The following is a 20,840-nucleotide window of genomic DNA, read 5'->3' as shown; positions in this document are numbered from 1 at the left end:
CTTTAATGTGCCTCTCATTGGTACATAATGAGGAATTAACTACAACCCTGCTTTGGCTCGTCGTCAACTTGGGTTCCCCTTGAGAGACAAACCTAATGACATGTTGTTAGAAGGTATTTTCTATCAAGAGGGTAAAGTTTCCCAACATTTGAAGCAGAAGATTGTTCATGCTTGGCATAATGTGCATAGGAAAGGAAGCTCCGAGCTTGGTCCGCGCAATTGTGTAGCTTTGGAAGCTTACACTCTTTGGGTATAGAAGAGAGCTATGGAGCTGAAGATGCCTTAGCCTTGTGAAAGACCTATGTTTATGGTTGTGGTTAAGCCATTAACTCTCCCTAACCAAGATGTATAGGAGTTGGAAGGCGCACTCACCAAGATGAAACAAGAGAAGGACATGTGGGAAGAGCGTTTTTGTGTTTTGAGCAAGAAGCATGAAGAGTTGCAGTTGGAGTCTAAGGACAAAGATGCACTTATCGAGCTACTTGAGGACCGAGTGACGAAGATACAGAGAGAGCCAGAGGTTTCATCTTCTAGCATGCCTCAACCTTCCTTTGCTTAGAAGAAGATTGTTGATCAGCTTGTCCTCGAGAAGACTCAGATGAAGGTTTCTTTTGAGTCTGAGATCCGTCGCACTCGAAGGAAGTGCGCACCTATAGTCAGATCTTCTGACATTGTTGTTAGGGATCCTTAGGATGACTAGTCTCCTTTTCTCTTGTATCTTTCTCATTTGGTTTCTGAAATTGTACTCAGTGTAATCCTTATAATTTATATAAATTAAAATAGATTTTTGGTCATATCAAATTGTTGCAATTTCCATTTAAATATTATATATATTTGCAAATGATATAGTAAGTTCCTTGAAAATAAAAATAATCAAGCATTGCATTTCAGGCATCATTTGCATAAGCATGTTTTCGCCAGATGTCTGATTGGTGTTTCGTTTGTGCTTTAGCCAAGCTAACTCACCGCTATAATACCCGAGCCAATCATTAGAAAATCATGGAACATTTGGAGCAAGAGAACAGAGAACTGAAGGACGAGATCGCCCGCCTGAATGCCATGATGGAGTCAGTTCTTGCTGCTCAGAACCAAGCTTCTCCAACACCTGCATCTCCACCCGCGACGAGTGTTACTTCAGAGGTGACTACCTCTACCGTTCCTGCTGCTACCGCCCATTTCGCGCCGAATATGCCTGCCGGATTCCCGTGGGGAATGCCGCTCAACTTTGTTCCCGAAGGCTTTACGCCTACATTTGCTTCCATGTCGGCATCTAGCTTGGTCATGTTCATGCCACCTCCCGTTGTGCACACCTTGCCTCGCGTAGAGGATACCATCTATCATTCCGAGCCATTTGAGGGTTCGGATGTTTATGAGAAGATGGACGAAATGAAGGATCAGTTTCTTGAGCTGCACAAGGAATTGAAGACGCTGAGAGGTAAAGATCAGTTAGGGAAGAGTGTTGTCGAGTTGTGTTTGGTGCCCAATGTCAAGATCCCGATGACGTTCAAAGTGCCTGACTTTGAAAAGTATAAGGGGAACTCTTGTCCACTCAGTCATCTTGTGATGTATTCTCGCAAGATGTCCACTCAGACCGACAATGATCAATTACTTATTCACTACTTCCAGGATAGTCTAACTGGTGTTACACTCCGTTGGTACATGGGGTTGGATAGTGGAAGCATTCACACTTTCAATGACTTGGGAGAGGCTTTTGTGAAGCAATACAAGTATAATATGTACATGGCGCCGGATAGAGACCAGTTGAGGTCTATGTCTCAGAAAGACAAAGAGACATTTAAAGAGTACACGCAAAGATGGAGGGAGTTGGCTGCCCAGATCACTCCTCCTTTGGAGGAGAAAGAAATGACAAAGATCTTCTTGAAAACTCTGAGTTCATTTTATTATTAACGCATGATTGCTAATGCCCCAAGTGATTTTACCAAAATGGTAAACATGGGGATGAGACTTGAGGTAGGAGTCCGTGAAGGACGGTTGTCAAGAGATGAGGCGTCAACAAGCAAGAGATATGATAACAACTTTGGTAAGAAGAAGGAAAGTGAGACCAACACATTAATCAGTGGGAGGCAGAGGAGGCCTCAGATCAGAAGAAATCCACCATCCCATCAACATCTTCATCATCAAGCGTCATCAGTAATTCCGATATTTTCTAATCAACAAGCAACACCATTTCAACAACAACAACAATATCAACTCAACAACAACAACCGCAACAAAGAACGAACACCTACAACAACAACAATCATCATCAACAGAACTTTGAAAGGAATAAGGTCGCTTTTGACCCGATTCCTATGTCGTATGCAGAGCTGTATCCCTTGCTAGTTCTCAAGAACTTAATTCAATTGAGGAACCCACCGCAGATCCCAGAATCACCTTCCTGGTGGTATAAACCTGAACTCCGTTGTGCTATTCACCAAGGAGCACCCGGACACGATATTGAAAATTGTTATCAATTGAAGTATGAGGTTCAAAAGCTTATGAAGAGTGGTATGGTGTCCTTTGAGGACCGCGCGCAAAATGTAAAAGAAAACCCTTTGCCCGCTCATGGGAACTCTTCAGTGAATATGGTGGACGGTTGTCTTGGAGAATTCAAGGTTTTTGACATCCGGTTTATCTGAAGATCTTTGGTGCAGATGCACAAGGATATCTATTTGGTGAGTGACTGTGAACATGACCATGATGGTTGTGTTGTTTGTAGTGTGAATCCAAGAGGGTGCGATGTAGTGAAAAGGGACATCCAACGTCTGATGGATGAAGGCATGATTCAAATTGTTCAATCTCGTCAGGTAGATGACGACGTCAATGTCATAGTGCCCGTTTTCAAGCAACAAGAGTGGTTGGTAATTCAATATGATAACAGCAACAATAATAAAGCCAGTCAAAGATCACAATCGCCATTGGTAATACGATTAGCGGGTCGAGTATCGTATTCATCTGATAAGGCTGTACCGTACCAGTACAATGCTACAATGATAAAGAATGGTCAAGAGGTCCCGTTACCTATGACTAGTTCAGTAGTGAGCATTGCCGATGTAACGAAGGTGACCCGTAGTGGTCGAGTGTTTGGGCCAGTGTTCCCAGAAAACAAAGAGGAAACGATTGTTGGTAAGAAGGTGGAGGTGCCTAATGTAGATCCAATTGGTTGTTCAAAAGATATGTCTGGTGAATCCAGCAACTTGAAAGCCAGTGATGATAATGAGGTACTCCGATTGATAAAAAGGAGCGAGTTTAATGTGGTTGAGCAGCTGCTCCAGACTCCCTCAAAAATCTCAGTGTTGTCTTTGCAAATGAACTCCGAAGCGCACAGAGAAGCACTACAGAGAGTTCTTAGACAAGCATATGTAGAGCATGATGTTACTGTGGATCAGTTTGATCACATCATGCAATAATTTGAGCTTCTGTGATGAAGAATTCCCTGAGGAGGGAAGATATCACAACCTGGCTTTGCATATTTCAATGAACTCTAAGGAGGATGCTTTGTCAAATGTGCTTGTTTACACCGGTTCGTCACTCAATGTGCTTCCAAAGTCAACTTTGTCAAAACTATCTTACCAAGGAGCGCCTATGAGGTATAGCGGTGTAATCGTCAAAGCCTTTGATGGTTCGCGCAAGACAGTAATTGGTGAAGTGGACCTTCTAGTCAGGATATGTCCGAGTGATTTTCAGATTACTTTTCAAGTAATGGATATCCACCTGGCCTACAGTTGTTTATTGGGAAGGCCAAACTTGTGATTGTTGGAGGAGAGAAGGCGTTGTTGGTTAGCCATCTGTCATCTTTCTCGTATGTTGAAGCTAAGGATGAGGTTGGAACTCCGTTCCAAGCCTTGTCTATTGTTGCTGAGAAGAGAGTTGGGACACCTATGTCCTCGTTGAAAGAAGCCAAGAAGATTGTGGAAGAAGGTGCTATTGATCAGTGGGGGCGCATGGTAGAGGTCTCCGACAATAAAGGCAGAACCGGTTTGGGGTTCTAGAAAGGCTCATCAATTGCAAGATCTGAAGATATACAACTTAGCTTCCATAGCGGAGGGTTCATTCATGGCAATGAACAACACTTAGCTTATGTGCTAGAGGATAGCGAAGAGGAAGACTGCACCAACTTTGTAACGCATGGAAAGACATGCAACAATCGGACTGCCGTTGATATTCTTGTTATTTTGCATCGATCTAAGTAATTGATTTTATATTTTAAAATCCTTCTCCTATGCCTATTTTAAAATTCTTGTTAAGTAATCGATCTAAGTAATTGATTTTATATTTTAAAATCGATCTAAGTATTTTTTGGGCATTTTAAATTGATCATCAATAAAATTAATTCTATTCAACCACGTCTTTGATGTTTATTTTTACTTTTTGCTTTATTCTGAAATGGTAATCACAAAAAACATAAATAAACAAAATATTTGTCCATCTGCATAATATTTGGTCACAAATTCACTTCTCTAATATCAAAATATCAAGTCCTTATGCAGGTTGGTTCCTAACCCCATTGAATACAATAATCATTCCCCTTCTCCAAATTTTGAATTCCCTGTGTTTGAGGTCGAGGAGGAAAGTAATGTAGAAGTGAGTGATGAATTATCTCATCTTCTTGAGCTAGATGCAAAGATTATTCAGCCGTTTTAATAGCACATTGAGCTAGTCAACTTGGGTTCCGAAGATGATGTGAAGGAAGTCAAGATTAGCTCTCGACTGTGTCCATATGCTAAGAAGGGGTTGATTGATCTTCTTCGAGAATATTCAAATGTGTTTTCTTGGTCCTATTAATACATTCCTGGGTTGGATTCTAAGATTGTGGAGCATAGATTACCATTGAAGCCAGAATGACTGCCACTCAAGCAGAAGTTGAGAAGAACGCATCCTGATATGGCTGTGAAGATCAAAGAGGAAGTGCAGAAGCATATTGATGCCGGTTTCCTTGTGACAGCTGAGTATCTGCAATGGGTGGCCAATATTGTGCCAGTGCCGAAGAAAGATGGAAAAGTGCACATGTGTGTTGACTATAGAGATTTGAATAAAGCTAGTTCAAAAGATGATTCCCCTCTGTCACACATTGATATGTTGGTAGACAATACTGCTAAATTCAAAGTCTTTTCATTTATGGATGGATTTTCCGAATATAATCAGATCAAGATGGCACCCGAAGATATGGAGAAGACCACATTCATTACACCCTAGGGAACCTTCTGTTATAGAGTGATGCCTTTCAGTCTAAAGAATGCTGGTGCGACTTACCATAGAGTAATGACTACTCTTTTTAATGATATGATGCATAAAGAGATGGAAGTATATGTCAATGACATGATTGCTAAATCAATTGATGAAGAGGAACATGTTGAGCATTTTTGAAGCTATTCTAGCGTTTGAGGAAGTATAAACTCCGATTGAATCCCAATAAGTGTACTTTTGGTGTTCGTTCTGGTAAGTTGTCAGGCTTCATTGTCAGCGAGAAGGGTATTGAAGTTGATCCTGCCCAAGTCAAAGCAATACAAGAAATGTTTGCGCCCAAAACTAAGAAGCAAGTCAGAGGTTTTCTCGGTCGCTTGAATTATATTTCCATATTCATTTCCCACATGACTACCACATGTGCACCTATATTCAAGCTTCTTCGGAAAGATCAGTCTTGTGATTAGACCGAAGACTTCCAGAAAGCTTTTGACAGTATCAAGGAATATTTGCTTCAACCTCTGATTTTGTCTCCACCTGTTGAATGAAGATCGTTGATCATGTATTTGACTATGCTAGAAGATAGTATGGGTTGTGTTTTAGGTCAGCAAGGTAAGACTTGAAGGAAAGAATTTGCAATTTACTACCTCAGTAAGAAGTTCACCGACTATGAGACTCGGTATTCTATGCTTGAGAAAACTTGTTGCGCATTGGCTTGGGCTGCTAAGAGTCTGCGCCAGTATATGTTGAATCATACCACTTGGTTGATATCTAAAATGGATCCAATCAAGTATATTTTTGAGAAGCCTGCTTTAATTGGGAGAATTGCCCGTTGGAAGATGTTGTTATCAGAGTATGATATCAAATACCGATCTCAGAAAGCGATCAAAGGTAGTATCTTGGCTGACCATTTGGCTCACCAACCAATTGAAGATAATCAGTCAGTGCAATATGACTTCCCTGATGAATATATCTTGTACTTGAAAACGAAAGACTGTGATGAACCATTACTTGAAGAATGGCCAGAACCTGGTTCCTGTTGGGGCATGGTATTTAATTGAGTTGTTAATCAATATGGAAATGGCATTGGGGCAGTGATTATTACTCCTCAAGGCACGCATCTACCATTTACATCTAGATTGACTTTCAAATGTACAAACAACATGGCAGAATATGAAGCTTGCATTATGGGGCTTGAAGAGGCCATGAATCTCAGAATCGAGTATTTGAATGTCTTCGGTGATTCGGATTTGGTTGTGAATCAGATCAAAGGAGAAAGGGAGACAAATCAACCAGGTTTATACCATATAATGATTATGAGAGGAGGATTTCAACTTTCTTTACAAAGGTTGAGTTTCATCATATCCCTCAAGATGAGAACCGGATGGCAGAAGCTCTTGCAACGTTGGCATCAATGATTGTAGTGACGTATTGGAATGAAGTTCCCAATTTATCTATGATGCATCTTGATAGGCCAACTCATGTGTTTGTTGTTGAAGGGCTCAAAGACGAGAAGCCATGGTATTACGACATCAAATGTTTCCTCCAAAGTCACCTGGGGCATCTTTGAGAGATAAGAAGACTTTGAGAAGATTATCCGACAATTTCTACTTGAATGGTGATATACTGTACAAGAGAAACTTTGACATGGTTTTGCTTAGATGCATGGATAGACACGAAGTAGACTTATTGATGACTGAAGTGCATGAGGGTTCCTTTTGTACTCATTCCAATGGACATGCTATGGCGAAGAAGATGTTACGAGCAGGTTACTATTGGCTCACAATGGAATCTAACTGTTGAAAATTTGTGAAGAAGTGCCACAAGTGCCAAATTTATGAAGATAAGATTCATGTTCCTCCGACACTATTGAATGTTATCTCTTCCCCATGGCCTTTTGTAACGGGGTATTCATTACCTTATGATTTATTGACTAAATCAAAAGTAAGCATACAATTCGAGTCGCCACCGCACTTCTATTTATCCAACGGAAAGGTTAGAAAGCGAACAAAAACCAAGTAAGAAGTTTTATCAAATCAAAAACTAATAAAAATGTCAGAGATCTGGGTAAGGAGGTTGGTTATGAAATGGGAAGGTTTTAAGCACCCAAAACATCCTTAGTACTCTAAGGGAGCCCTTTTTGCAAATGTGTATTGTAGGTTGGTATTTATGAAAAGAATTGTGCAAACAAGATTGGGGAGATGAGGAAAGAATATACATTATATTTACAATTTTGTTGTTTGAATGGATGAACCCATTGCCTATGTACCATCACAAAGGTAGGATCAAAACCTCGTAGTTCGGGGTAAAAATCTCAAAACATCAGTGAATTGATTTGGTCAAAATCCTTAAGGTCTTTTGTTATCAAAGGGAGAAAACTCAACCTAACCCAACAATCCACCATGTGAGGAAAAATTCAACATACTAGTGAGGGATCCACCCTATAACAAGTATGGAAGAATTATAGTCCAATCACTAAGGATAAGGTGAGGTTTACATCAACCACTATGATAACTCAAACCTATGGCTAATGTTTATGAAAAAGGTTTCAACAAAGGTGGCCATTGGAACCACAAAAATCACTTAAAGTGAGTTCTATTTACAAATTAGAAGTATTCACAAAATGAAGTCAAAGTATGATTATGATTTATTCACAATGAGTTTTAATGAAAAGAGTTTGAAAAAACAAAGGCATAAGACCTAGGTTTCTAATTTTTGAAAACAATGTCAAAGTTTGCACAAAAATGAGTTTGGCTTGGGTTAGAGTGGAGAGAAGAAGAGAAGGGCTAGTCCTAAAGCATGCAAAGATGAGAGAAGAGATAAAACCCTTGGAGTTCCTTTCTTGAAATCATAGAGATGATTCAAGATGCTCCTTTCGTTTGGACTTAGCAAATACTCAAGCAATCAAAACAAATATACATTCAAGCTCCTAGGATCTCCATTTGGCTTGTCTTTCTTAACTTGGCTATTCATGACAATGGTCCTTCTTACTATCTCAATATTAGATCCCTATCACACAAGAACAAATAATCAAAAAGTTCACAACATAATAAGAGGAATGTGTAACACCTCAAATTTGCACCTCCCATTTGTACATTCATTTCATTTTTAGGTCATTGACATTACATTCACATTGCATAGTCCTTTGCATTGCATCAGTCAAGACTGGCATCAGGAGAAGTCAACTGTGCAAAGGAGCAAAGCATTTCGTTGAGATGAAGGCCCTATGGTTGTTCTAGATAGCTTGTGTGAATCAAGGATCATTTTGAAGCAAATTGACCAAAGGCTAGAAGCTCAAAGTCCACAATGCAGTTTCAAGTCATCTAAGGCCCATAAAAGTCAACTGCAAGTCAACTGAGGGCTAGGAGATGGAGAAATGGTTTGAGACACTTCATTCATGTCCCAAAGAGGTTTATTCAACATGTCAAACATCTATCTTGAAGATTTTGAAGCCAGATCAAAAGTTTCCAAAAATGGGAAGTTTTTGGACCAACTTCAACTCAACTTTCCAACATAAAAGAAGCTTCAAATGAATTTTTGTCCAACATGAAATTTGAAGATCGTTCTCTCCCATTTCCAAAAAGTCCAAGATCATGAATTTATGATGAATGGTTAAAGAGTTATGATCAAATCATTGCAAAGTGTGCATGGAACTTCAAATGGCCATATCTTTTGAACCAAGACTCCAATTTGAGTGCTCCTTTTTGCACATTTCTCCTCATGACATGAATTTTCCAAATACCTCATCACATTGCATGAAATTGGAATATATGATCACTTGCTTATTCATGAAGTTTTTGAAGGAAAATTGCCAAAATCAAAATTGGTTGATCACATGCATGTAATTCCATTTCCAATGTGTGCATGGGCTGATTTGGAGTGAATTTGGGCCAGCTTGGTGTACTGTTCGCGTGTGCTTCCCATGCATGAGGTGAAAATGAAAATTGGTGCATACACCTTGGTTTATTCTAATCTCAATTAGCTTTGGCCTAATCATGATTTCAGATTAACTAGCAAGGCATATATAAGCTTAATCACAACTGAATTGAAGGAACACACATTTTCAGATCTAGATTTAGAGTTTTGATCAAAATTTTCTCTCACAAAGAACTTCAAGATTCCTCACATAAGCCTCATTTCTCTTGGTGAATTCTTAATCCTGGTGAAGTTTTGAGTGAGATTGAACGTGCCATTGGTGATTTTCTGCTCAAAATCGTGCATACCAAAGCTTGAAGGTGTTCATGGCAATTTCAAATTGAGCTGGATTTACATGTTTCTAAGCTTCCAATTCTTCATCAATCATCTCTACAAGCATTCTGGAACTGATCTGGATAGTTGCAAGTGCTGAATCATGCGAATCCATAACCTGCTCTTCAAGAGGTGAGTTTTTCGACCTTCACAATTCTCAAATTCATGTACATATTTGTGTAGATCTTGTGTTGCTGATCATTCTTGTAGAAAAATCACATGAAATGATGCACTATTCACTGAGTTATGCATGATTGAAGTTTGATGCACATAAATGATTTTGCTCGATTCTCTCTATTCTTTACGATTTGTGCTTAGCCATTGCTTGATCCGTGTTCACCATGAAAAGATCTTTAGAATGATGTTCTTGTTTTTGATTTCTGGAAATTTCTGGAAAACGCGTATGAAGCTTTTCACTGTTCATCATCTTCTTCATGAAGAAGATGAAGATCATCCATGTTAGCGTCGGATTCTGCATATTAGCGACGGACCTGGTTTTGTGCATGCGTGGCTTAGGGTTTCATTTTTACTGGTCCACGTCCTTTCCTTGCTTGCGTTTTGTTTGGTTCACAATGCCTTGACCGTGTACACATCAGCATTGACTGCCTCGCCGTTTAATGAAACGGTGTGTTTAATGTGTAAACGCGCGCTTCATTCAAATCTCTACCCGGTTCGATCCTTGGCGCATCCACATTTTCAAATGTTCATTCATTTTAATGTTTTCCCTCCACTTTTTATGCCATGTGATCATTTTGATTTCAAACTATTTTGCCAACTTCTAAAAATCATAACAATTGGAAAATTGATCCATAAAATACCTGGTTTTTTGCTATTTGTTCCTTGAGTTGTCTTCTATTTGATAATAATGAATTTGGAAGTTGTGCATGGCTGGAATTTGGGTTTGCTCTAGGTTGATTGATCATAGGTGTATTTGTGACCTTGCCTTATTCATCTTGTTGTGAAATGCTTGATTTTAATCCCATGAACATGAAATTTTACATGATGCTTCTTGACATGTTGCTGGACCTTTGAGAATTAATTGTGCATTTTTTCCATGTGCCATTTCTGTGTTATGCATATGTTTGCATGGTGTGACAATTTGTGTCACACATTTGGTTGATCAAATTGTGCCATTTAATTTTCATACCAAATGATCTCTGATGCTTCTGATTTTTTGTAGGATGGATGTTTTGGATGTGTTGAATGCTCATGAATTTCTCCAGAATTATTTAAATCATTTCTGTTTTGATTTGGATTTTTCATTCATAATGATCATATGTATGCCTTGAATTAGTCCTTGACTTCTCTTGCCTATTACATGAACTTGCTTGATTATTTTGCTTTGGTATTTTTTAGGACTTGTTCTTGATTGATTAAATATGATTCATGCTGAATATCAAGTTCTGTTTTGGGTTTTTGATCAACTTTTGACCCTAGGCTTTGACCTAGTGGTTTGGACTTACCATTTGAGTTGTGAGTTTCAGGTTCAAGAATTCATCTCCATGATTGATGTTGCTCCTTCATTTGAGCTTGGTCATTTGTTATTGTTGGCTAACATTTGCTTGTTTTGTAGGCTTTGAGGACAATTCACTTGTGTTTGCCTTATGGCTTATATGTTGCATATGGGATTTGCCTGTCTGTTTGATATTGACTGTTGATTATTGTCTGAATTCTGTACTGATTGGTTTAGCTGTTTCCACAGGTACTTAAGTTGCTTTAAGTTCATTTGAACTTTGCTGTGCTTTGCTTGTGGTTGGCATACCACTGAGGTATAATTCCTTGATCTTCATGTAGTCTGGAAGACCTGTAATGTTACTTTGGAAGGCACCTGTCTGAAGCCCTCCTTAAAAGGCAATGTTTGTGCTTGTTTAATTTTGTGCCAAGCAGGTTAAGTCCTCTTATGAGGCAATTGGCAGATAAAAGGGATGTGCAATCCATCCCCTGCTATTCAGTTGTGTCATTCATCCTGCTCACACTATGTGTTGATGCACTTTGAATACAAACCCAAGATCTTGTTGTGTCAGTCATGTGGAGAAGAGTTCCTACATTCTGAACTCCCATACTTTCTATTTGATTCAAGCTCTCCCAGGCCAGGGATAAGAGCTATGAGGCATAACCCTCATCTCCATTTCATCTGCTTCACCCTAACTCTCAATGTTAGGGTTAAGAGCTAACAACACCCTTTTCCAGTTGGCTTGTTTGTCGAGGTTGACATGACCCCTTGACTAAAGCCCAGCCTTGTGTGAGCCAATTGTTTGCATATAGTGTGTGCTACTTGTGCTTGTGTTTGCTTTTTTGCTGTTTAGGCTAGCTTGCTTCCTGTGCAAGTTAAGATAGAGACCTCAACATAGGTATCGTATGCATGACAACTTCTAGGCTCGAGTCGTAGTCTCCCTAGTAGCTTGTTATCTCCCTTGTCTCTGGTTAGGATAGAAGTTCTTTCCCTGTTAAGGGGAACTACGTCGCCCTGATCCTCATACCAGATGAGGTACGTAGGCAGGAGATGAGCTGATCTCTCCGGGAACCCGCTTTCTTTTCTTTTTGTGTGAGTCCCTTTCTGGTAGGAGTCTGACATAAGTCCAGCGATTGGCAGTCGGTTTCCTATGTCGGTTTGTTTGTGTGGAGTCTGACGTAAGTCCAGCGATTGGCAGTCGGTTTCCGCTTGTGTTTTGTTTGTCGTGCGTTAGCCGAGCTACGAGTGCTCTGATTCTTTCTCTGGTTAGAGAAGATACATATGCATAGGATGCGACATCCTAGCGAGCACATTTCCCTTTTCCCCGAACTACGTCGACTTTGATGTTTGTGTCTGACAAACTACGTAGGCCCAGGATGCGACATCCTGCCGAGTCCGCTTCTCCCGTCTTTCATCTGTGTTTCCTTCCAGCGTGTGTGCAGCGTTTTGAGCAGTTATTCAGCAACCTTCCTTCTATTCTTTCTGAGCGTGGATCCCGTCGAGTACGACGGATGCGTAGGGGTGCTAATACCTTCCCTTCGCATAACCGACTCCCGATCCTTGCATCTCTGGTCGCGAGACCATGTCATTTCCAGGTTTACTTCGAGCGTTTCCTTTCCCGCCTTTGGGATAAATAACGCACGGTGGCGGCTCTGTGTTTCTTTTTCCCGCCGGTTTTTCGCGTAATGCGACAGAATGGACAAAGAATGAGTTTAGATTAGGGGTCCTTTCAAGTCAACTTTAAGATTAAGCTTTCTAAAGGCATGAGGCCTAGTTGCTCTTCAACAAATTTAGCATTCTAAAGGCATGGGGCCTAGTTTCTCTTGAACTCCTTTAAGCATAGGTAAGGTCATAATTCTAAGTCTTTTCTCCTTTTTGCATTGGGTTCACACAAACAAAGACAAAATAATCACAAAGCAACAATATATTTACACAATAATGAGCTCAAATGAGCAAAAGGAAAATGACATAAACATAAAATATAAGCTCAAGTGAGCAAAGGGAAAAGCAATATGAATAAATGATCAAGAAAGTAAATTGCATTAAAGTAAATTGCAAGAATTAAATGCTCAAATTAAAGTTAGTAATTAGTAGTTAATGTTAGTGTGTCATAAGACAATTTAGCGCTATGTTGAGCAATCGTAAGTGGACTAATGTAGTAGTCACACCTATCTGAGGTCGGTCAATAAAACTATAGGCAAATAAACACAAGTTAGAGATCATGACTAGTAAGCCAAGCTCCTACAACTTGCCATGCCAAAAGAAAAGAGGAAAGACATTGTATGGATTTTAGGGTTTTTGCTTGACCAAGAAGCTGTCTATTTTGGACACCAAGCAACTCACTTGATCTTTGATTAAGTTGAGTTTGATTTGGACCAAAGAAGGTTAAGCCTCTCATATTTCAAAGACTAATCACAGATCATTAACTCATTGGCCAAAATAAAAAGAAGAAGATAAAGTATAAATGAAATGGATAAAAGAAGAATTCAAATGACATATACAATTGGTCAAAATAGAATCAAATCATCATCAACCAATGTAAAATAGAAGAGAAAGGAAGATTAGAAGTCAACAAAGTCAAACATATTTTTTGGTATTTTTGAATTTAAAATAAATGCAAAATTAAAATGGAAAAAATATGGTCAAACTTCAAATTAAATTCAAACCAACTTCAACAAGTCCAATGGAATCATCATAAGTCTAACATGGTTAAACAATGTTTGAAAAATTTTCTCAACATTTTTTGAAAACAGAAACTATTTTAAAATCAATTAAAACAATAAAAGATAACACAAATGAATTATAATCTCAAATTAATCTCAAATCAATAAAGAAATTGATGAGAATATTTTTTATAGACTTATCATGATCCATATGTGTTAAGAAAATATTTTTGGATATCAAAAAGTATTTAAAATGAATTAAAAAATTATTAAAAACAAAATAATTCACAAAAAATATTAAATGAAGTCACAAAAATAATTAAAAATTCAGATTATGAAACTAGATTTGTCAAGAAATTTTTTGCCATTGGTCTCATTTTTTTATGACTTCAAATAAAATAGTTATGAATTTTTGAAATAAAAAGGAATTAAAAGAAAATAAAACAGAAAAATAGAAAATGTCAAAAATCCAGGGCGCTTGGATCTGCTTCATTAAATGACGTGGACACATCAAGTGGTCCAGAAGCGCGTTCCCACCATGGTCACGAGTCAAACGTATTACACAATGAATTAAAAAAAGTAAACATAACGCATGGTTGAGATTATAACATTGGAGAGAGATCTGAAGGTCATGATGCATCCACGCGGGGATGGTGGTGGAAACCACCATCTTCTCCGGTGGACCAACCCACTCCGGCCACCAGTTGCAGGTTTTTGAACCTCAACCAAAATGAACGAACCAGGTACCAAATGAAGTTGGGGTGATGTACATCACCCATGTAACCTTGGATTGTCCTTAAGATTTCTATTAAGGGAGAAATCTGAGCTTGAAAATCCAGTTATGCAAACTGAAAAACATCAACACATAAAATCAAGACCACCACTGGCCCGCCTATTGCTCGAGGACTTCAGAAAGCAGTTTGAACACATGCAATTCACATCATGGAGCAAGATATAGATCAAAATAGTTAGATGATAAACCTTTGAAGAGCAGCTTTGATCAACACGATTCCTTCCAACTTTTGCTTCCAATTTGATCTTGAGATGTGATATGAATGCAAGGCTAAGAAATAAGTCTTGAAGATTAACTGATTTCGTTGAAATTAAAGCTTGAATTAAGAAAATAAAAATCAGAATTCCTTTGGTATGGTTGGGTTTTGATTTCAGCAGAGCTTCAGGTTGCCTTAAGGATTTTATTTTGAATGTGCAAGGCATTGTATTTATAGCTGAGATAGATGCAAGCAAGTGAAGAACTCATTTGCATGAAGCTTTGGATCCTCCATGCATGGGCCTATACAGGCGCATGTGAGGCCCAAAATCAAATCGAAATGCAAGCTGATATCACAATGAGTTGAAATGGACTTGCATTCTGAGCTGCATTGGCTTGTGCATGAAATTATAAAGTGAATTGCACAATTGGTCATAAATGTTCCCCTCTTTGAAAGTCACACATAGAAAATCCAAACATAGGAATGTGAGTAATGGTTAGAAAGGTCTTGACATAAGGAACAAAATCTATGTTGGGCAAAAATCCATTTGGAGTTTGGAAATTTGTGAAAACGGGCCTTGAAGTTTGAGGAACAAAACATGTCTTTGAAAAAATTGCCAAAAGTGACCAACTTCAAGCCCTTCTGATTCAATGATTCAAGCCTCTAATGGAAAAACCTCTAACATCAAAGTTGTATATATTTCCAAGATGATCAATTTCGACTTAAATTTTTCATCATTTGGATTTTTAATAAGAAATTTATGGGCACTTGAAGTTGGATATTTTTCAAATTCAATGGTTTTGGTCCAAAGTGACCAATAATGTTTTGTAATATCACATGTGTTTCTTTTAGGATTATGAAATTTTGTCCAACATAACATTTTAATTAGACATCTTAAGATTTCCAATTCAATTGTTCTCACCTCAAAATCATAAAAAATGAAGAAGTTAGGTTCTTGGGAAGTTGACCCAAAATTAGGGTTTCAGTCAAAATGACCTACAATGTTTTGAAATTAATGATGACCTTAAAAGTTTCAAATATATTTTTTATGAACATGAAAGTTGTTCATATGGTTCTTAAGAACATATTTTATCTTGGGGTCATCTTCATTTAACAAATATATCAAAAGTTGTGTCTCAGTGGGTATCAGCTTGGTCAGATGACTTGACTGGTCAACTTCTCAAGGCCAAACTTCAAATCTTGATGAATGAATGATTGATGATACCCGCATAAGCTCATATATGCATAAAATAATGAATTAAATAACTTCCCTTGATTTAATTTGATCATAGGTTGAGGTTGCTTCATGAGCAAGGCACAGTCAATGCAGAGTTGAATTAGGGTTTCGTTGGGAAACAATCCTCAAGGCCGTTGGTTTATCTTGATCAAATTGGAAAATTGAGATACTTGGGAGACATATATGATGATTAGGAACACTGTGGACCATTGTCATGCTTGTTTTCATCTTCATCTAGCCACTTCATTGAGCATAGGAGCCTCCTAGGAGCAAGGGATCTCATGATTGCTTGAGCTTCAAAACAAAAGAGGTTAGTGAAATATTTTTGTGCTTTTGGTTATTAAAAAAATAAGATAAGCAATAATATACAATACAAGCATGCTTAGTGATCTCAAACCAACTCACACAAGTCCCAACCCTAGGGTTAAGGAGCTAAGATGTTATGATCCTTGAGGCAAATGCATTAAGCAATGATATGATGCCATGAGGGATCTTAGGGTCAAAAGTAGGGTCTTACAGATTCCCCTATTTAAGGTCATTCTAGACGGAGATATCAAGGTTAAAATCTTTGTCTCGACGAGGTAGAATAGGCTTAAATAATAACAAAGAGATGAATTTTGGTCCCTAAGAGACCTCATGATGAAGATGTATGCATGCAAAAATTAATACTTTGTGGGGAAATATGGCCACAAAGGAAAAAGAAATCAGAGAAAGACTGAAAGTCCATAGGAGTACTACACTCACTAGGGAGACAAAGATCTAGGGAGAAATAAAGGGTAAAAATGCGTGAGCAGGTCACGACTTGAAAAATTGTTGGGAGACACGAAGGGATTCCATGAAAATAAGTCAATGGAAAGACTCGAGCTGACGCAAAGATGCATGTATTGGGGAATATGCTAATACAGCAAAACTATCAGAGAAGGATACTTCGGGTAACAATCTGGACTCGGATGGGGAATATCCAACAAAGGATTCAGTCGAGGAAGAAAAACGAGATATTACCAACATCTGGGTAATAAACTCAAAAGGGAGACATGTTATCAAACACCGGTATAAGGGTGAGAGAAAAACACGCTCAGGGAGAAAGAATATCTAAGACCGGTATAAGGGTGAGAGATATCAATCATCCGAAACATCTGAGGAGGACCCCAAAAGGTACATCTCATCTCATGAAAATCTGACTCCACAGGGGACAACAAGTCATAATAGGGAGCAGAAGGAAGGAACACCAGGGATACCGGTTATTGGGCATATAATAGGTGACCAACCAGGCGTGAATTGGGAACATATCCAAGACACTCATCATCCGAAAAGTAGGGCTGAAAAAGCAAACTCAATTTATAGGATGGGCATCTGATTCCACAAGGAAAAACGAATCTTACTCAATTGGGAAGATATATAAAAAAAAATAATAAATAAATAAATAAATAATAAATAAATAAATAAATAAATAAATAAAATATAACAAAAAAAAATTGGACTTGGGCCTCTCTCATTTGAGCCCACAGGTCCACAAAAACCAGGTTAGAAATTCAGAGTTTCAGTGAAACAAAAGGACATTCCATTTCTATTACCCTGGCAGGAAAAAGAAAGTGAGAGAAGAGCTAACAGAGTTCAGAGAAACCTCCAAACCCTGAAGAGAGCTCATCTGCACAGAATCACCTCTGCCTCATATAAACCCTCAGATTGCTCTGCAAACCTCACGGGTGTAACTCAATTTCAATCGATCCTCCCCAATCAGGTATGCCCTATTTCCACTACTTTATACTTTCAACCTGAAATTTTTTGATACCCTTTTAATATATGTGTTTGACAAGAGGTTTAGGCCTCCTACCCTTGGTTGCTTTTTGTGAGCTTTTTGTGAATTTTAATGGCATGATTCATGTGGCTACATTTTGATTTGGGGGCAACCATTGATTACCCTATATTTTTTTCTCTAACCTGTTTGTTGAGTTTTTTTTGTGAGGGCTCACATGACTCTTGCAGAGATGGTTTGCGTGGTTTCCCACTTTATTTGTGGGATACCCCCTAGAGGTTCATTCCGATTACCTATGCTTAATGGCTTGAGATATTTGTTTGTGACTACTTATTCCAAAGGATGGGAGCTACTTGGATCATCAATATGATCTCAAGAGGGGAACTCCCAATATGGTTTTATTTTCTTTTCCCTTATCTCTTGTATGTTTAGGAATTTAACCCTTCTTTTTTTTCTTTTTTTCCCCATTCTAACCCAAGCCAAAACTTTTTGTGCAAACAATAACTTTTGTTTTCAACATTAGAAACCTAAGCCTTATGCTTTTGATTTTCAAACTTATTTTTTCATAACATTTATTTTGAATTGAACCTTTTAATCCACTTTAACCATATTTTTGTAAATACTTTTAATTGGTAAATATAACCCATTCAAATACTTTTCGTGGTTTCAATGGCCACCTTCTTAATCAAACCTTTTTTTATAACCATTAGCTATTAGGTTTGAGTTATCCTTTAGGTAGATATAATACTCACCTTTATCCTTAGTGATGGACAATGAGTCTTCCATGCTTATTATAGGGTTAACCCCTCATTAGCATGTTGAAGCTATCCTCACATGGTGGATTTGTGGTTTTAGGTTGAGTTTTCTCCCTTTGATAACAAAAGACCTTAAGGTTTTTGGATCAATCAATCCACTCACTTATTTTGAATTTTTCTACCCCGAACTACGAGGTTTTGATCCTAATATTTTTTAAGATGGTACGTAGGCAATGGGTTCATCCATTCAAACACAAAATGTAAATAAATTTGTATATTCTTTTCTCATCCCTTCAATCATGTTTGCACAAATAAATTTTCACAAAAAAAAAACAACAACGTTACAACAAATGTGAAAAGGGCTCCCTAGGAGTACCTAGGATGTTTTGGGTGCCTAACACCTTCCCATTGCATAACCAACCCCCTTACCCAGATCTCTGACATTTTTACTAGTTTTTGATTCGATAAAACTTTTAGGTTTTTGTTCGCTTTCTAACCATTCCTTTGGATAAATAGAAGTGCGATGGCGACTCGACTTGTATGATTTACCTTGGATTTAGTCAATATCTCTAATGGTAACGAATACCCCGCTACAGAAAAGCGGCGACTCTGCTGGGGAAGATAAATCCTAGTGGGTTTTGCCTACTTTTCATATTCGTTGTATTGTATTGTATATTTTTTTTTGTGACATATTTTTGTGCAATTTGGGATTACTGTATTGTATGTAATGATTGAATTGTTTGAATATTAATTTCTTGTATGCTTGGTGATCTTCGTGAGATGAGTTCTATACCCGAACTCGAGTGCACTTAGGATAGGAGAATGACATAGTCTTGTCGACTTGTGTGGAGTTATTCCTTAGCAAGTTGACTTGCAAGCCCATTCACTTGGTGGAGGTCATGATGGGATCAATAATGTCACAGAAGTAAGTTGTGGTTAGGCATTACTCTTTCCAATATAGACCTTAGAAGCCAAGGACCTTAGTTTTCCAAACCAATCTTGGCCTATTCGTAGGATGTAGTGCGAAAGTCGTTCAAGTGTAAGATTTGATACGATTGTTATGCAATACTACACTCATAAGAGTCTCTCTTGGGAATATTTTCGGAATACGAGTAGTCGTTTATCCGATAATAACCGAAAGATGGGATGATGACTATGGGAACCTTTTGTAGAACATGTTTGGCAGGTTTAAACCTTAGCACACTCCCCTTTGGGTGGTTCTTAACCTAAACTCCACGCTCGTGACTTGCAACAAACCCTTGATTCATGGTTGATCCGTTCAGGTATCCTTAATATCAATGGAACTTGGGTGTTGATAAGGTGTAAACCATAATCCACAAAATGGATGGTTGATATTAAGGATAACATGATCCATCCCATGACCTTTGTTTGGTGTGCTTTGCTTGATCCTTGAGTGTGATTGTCGCATTCATGCATTCATGCACCCATTTGCATTCATATCATCAAAATAAATAAGAAAATTTTCAAGGAACTTAAGGGGTTTATTTGCAAAATTTTCAGACATGGAAAGACAAAGAAGGAATACAAAGAAGTACAGATTCAGACAACCAGACTTGAAAGAGTTAAGGAATTTGACATCTTATGTATTAGATCCTTTGGGTTTCAAGGCTCGTTTTGGGAATCTTCTTCCTCTTCTTACCACTCAGGTGGATGAAGGATTGATGAGTGTATTGGTGCAGTTTTACGATCCTTTATACCGTTGCTTCACGTTTCCGGATTTCCAGCTTCTGCCTACCCTTGAGGAGTATGCTTACCTTGTGGGTATACCTATTCTAGATCAGTTGCCGTTCAGTGGCTTGGAAAGGGTTCCCACTTCTCAAGAGATAGCATACATGTTACACATAGATGAATCTCTGGTTGATGCTCATATGACTACCAAAGGGGGAATTCAAGGTCTCCCTTCTGAGTTCCTCATTGCTCAAGCTACTATGTATGGGAAGGCCATGAGTGAGGACGCCTTTGAAGCCATATTTGTACTTCTCATCTATGGGTTGGTATTGTTCCCCAACATCGACAAGTTTGTAGATGTGAACGCTATTAGGATCTTCTCTACTCTTAATCCCGTTCCGACTCTGTTGGGCGATACATACTTCTCTTTGCATATGAGGAATGCAAAGGGTGGTGGCGCCATTGTGTGTTGTTTGCCTCTGTTGTATAAGTGGTTTATTTCTCACTTACCTCAGACGGTCGCTTTCAAGGAGAACAAGGAATGTCTACGGTGGTCCACGAGACTTATGTCTCTCACTAATGATGATATCTCTTGGTATAACCATGTGTATGATGGTGTGCAGATTATTGACTCTTGTGGCGAATTCTCCAATGTACCTCTTCTTGGTACATGTGGTGGGATTAACTACAATCCTGTTTTGGCACGTCGGCAACTTGGGTTCCCCTTAAAGGATAAACCCAATAACATTCTGTTAGAGGGTGTATTCTTTCAGGATGGTAAAGATCCCCAAGGCTTGAAAGCTAGGATGGTCCGCGCTTGGCGCAAGCTTCATAGGAAAGGAAGGAAAGAGTTGGGTCCTAAGAAT

This window comes from Lathyrus oleraceus, chromosome 2 (genome assembly GCF_024323335.1).
Source record: "Lathyrus oleraceus cultivar Zhongwan6 chromosome 2, CAAS_Psat_ZW6_1.0, whole genome shotgun sequence".
NCBI lineage: Eukaryota > Viridiplantae > Streptophyta > Magnoliopsida > Fabales > Fabaceae > Lathyrus > Lathyrus oleraceus.
The sequence above is the reverse complement of the archived record's forward strand: the minus strand, read 5'-3'. Positions refer to the sequence as shown.